General features: G+C 40.0%; 1 pseudogene; it reads right to left on the bottom strand.

Moving 5' to 3' along the window:
- Positions 1-1,163: 1,163 nt before the first annotated feature.
- On the bottom strand, positions 1,164-2,551 carry LOC105742521 (annotated as a pseudogene).
- Between the last annotated feature and the right edge of the window lie 257 nt (positions 2,552-2,808).

Below are 2,808 nucleotides of genomic sequence, written 5' to 3'. Positions count from 1 at the left end.
CATGAATGAGTTTGGGAAAATTGCTTCCCTTTCAATGTTATTGAAGAGTTTGAGAAGAGTTGGCATTAAATTTATTCCCAATTTTCTTGTAGATTCAGTTACTAATCCATCAGGGCCTGGACTTTTTTTTTTTTTTTTGGTCAGCTTTTCTTAAAAAAATTATTATTACATTTTCAATCTCATTGGCTTCTATTGCTTTATTCAGAATTTTTATATCTTCTTGATTTAGCTTTGGTAGTTCATATGTATCTAGGAATCTATTCATTTCTGCCATATCTTTCATTTGGTGAAAGTAAAGGTTTTGGAAATAAGTATTGATAATATTTGCAGTTTCTATAGGGTCAGTAGTGATTTCAGCCTTTGTGTTCCTGATTGCATGAATTTTATTTTTTCTTTTCTAGTGAGGTTGGCTAGGTGTATATCAATTTTATTTGTTCTTTCAAAGAACCAACTCTTCAACTCATTAATTCTTTGTATTTTTTTCTCCATCTCAATTGCATTTATTTCTGCTCTGATCTTTATAATTTCCTTCCTTCTTTGGGCTTTGGACTTTTCTTGCTCTTCTTTTCTAGGACTTTGGGATACAATATAAGATTGTTTGTTTGGGCTCATTCTGTTTTCATGATGTGAGAATTTATTGCTATAAATTTCCCTCTTAAGACAACTTTCATTGCATTCCACAGGTTCCTGTAAGTTGTATCTGCCCTTTCGCTTGATTGTAAATGTTGTTTAATTTTTTCTTTAATTTCATCCATGACCCATTGAGTATTTGGGAGGGTATTAGTTTCCACATGTTTATAGAGTTTTGCTTTCTTTTGTCAATAATTTGCAATTCATTGTACTATGGTGAGATAATATGCATGGGATAATTTTTATTCACATTAAACTTTGTTTTAATGGGTCTCAAAATTCTGTGACAGATTTTTGGTCAAGTTGTTTCCATTAAAGAGTATTGATTTTAAAAACTAATAACTTAAAAAGTGCCACACACCCCAAAAATGGTCCACAAAACATTCTCCTTTCCTTCTGAAGGTTTTACAAAGCATTGTTGTCATTAACCAGTCTTTCACTATTAAACTTAAATGGCCAATTGAGAGAAACAGTTCTGAGATTGGTCTTCCACCACTGATTAAGACTGGGGTGTCAGGTGTCAGGGACAATATTCATTTAGCCTTCTGAGCTTTCTGGGCAGACTTGGTGACCTTGCCAGCTCCAGCAGCCTTCTTGTCCACAGGTTTGATGACACCCGCAGCAACTGTCTGTCTCATATCACAAACAGTGAAATGACCCAGAGGTGGATAATCAGAGAAGCTCTCAACACACATGGGCTTGCCTGGAACCATGTCAACAATGGCAGCATCCCCAGATTTCAAAAACTTGGGCCCATCTTCCAGCTTCTTACCAGACTGGCAATCAACCTTTTCTTTCAGCTCAGCAAACTTGCAAGCAATGTGAGCTGTGTGACAGTCCAGGTCAGGGTCATGGCCAGCACTGATCTGGCCAGGATGGTTCAGGATAATCACCTGAGCAGTGAAACCAGCAGATTTTATTGGTGGGTCATTTTTGCTGTCACCGGCCACATTGCCATGCCGGACATCTTTTACAGACATGTTCTTGACATTGAAGCTCACGTTGTCCCCAGGAAGAGCTTCACTCAAAGCTTTATGGTGCATTTCAACAGACTTGACTTCAGTTGTGACAATGACTGGAGCAAAGGTGACCACCATTCCAGGTTTGAGAACACCAGTCTCCACTCAGCCCACAGGGACAGTACCAATACCACTGATTTTGTAGACATCCTGGAGGGGCAGCCGCAAAGGCTTGTCAGTGGGGCAAGTTGGTGGGAGGATGCAATCCAAAGCTTCAAGCAGTATGGTTCTACTGGCAATGCCATATTTATGAGTGACCTTCCATCCTTTGAACCAAGGCATGTTAGCACTTGTTTCCAGCATGTTGTCACCATTCTAACCAGAAATTGGCACAAATGCTATGGTGTCAGGGTTGTAGCCAATTTTCATAATGTAGGTGCTGACTTCCTTAACAATATCCTTGTATCTGTTCTGGCTGTAAGGGGGCTCCGTGGAATCCCTTTTGTTAACTCCAACAATTAGTTGTTTCACACCCAGTGTGTAAGCCAGAAGGGCATGCTCACGGGTCTGCCTGTTCTTGGAGATACCAGCTTTGAATTCACCAACACCAGCAGCAACAATCAGGACAGCACAGTTAGCCTGAGATGTGCCTGTAATCATGTTTTTGATGAAGTCTCTGTGTCCAGGGGCATCAATGGTGGTCACATAATATTTGCTGTCTCAAATTTCCACAAGGAGACTTCAGTGGTGATACCATGCTCACGCTCGGCTTTCAGCTTGTCCAACACACAGACATACTCAAAGGAACCCTTCCCCATCTCAGCAGCCTCCTTCTCAAATTATTCAGTGGTTCTTTTGTCAATGCCACTGCATTTGTAGATCAGATGGCCGGTGGTGGTGGACTTGCTGGAGTCCACATGTCTGATGACTATGATATTGATGTGAGTCTTTTCCTTTCCCATGTTGGCTTGGATTTAGTGGTGGCTTTCACTATACCAGTGCTCTTGAGGAAAATATGTTGCAAAAAGCTGCATAGGATAATATTGATTCTTTTGCATTTACTTAAGCATGTTCTATCTTTTAGCACATGGTCTATTTTGGAGAATGGCACATGTGTGGCTGAGAAAAATGTGTATTGTCATGCTCTTGGATGGAACACTCTGTAAAAGTCTACTAAGTGCATTTCTTCACAAGTTGGTTTAGTTCTATTGTTTCTTTG

The sequence above is a fragment of the Octodon degus genome, unplaced genomic scaffold (genome assembly GCF_000260255.1).
Source record: "Octodon degus isolate 3935 unplaced genomic scaffold, OctDeg1.0 scaffold00057, whole genome shotgun sequence".
Classification (NCBI taxonomy): Eukaryota; Metazoa; Chordata; class Mammalia; order Rodentia; family Octodontidae; genus Octodon; species Octodon degus.
This window is presented reverse-complemented; position numbering and strand designations above follow the sequence as displayed.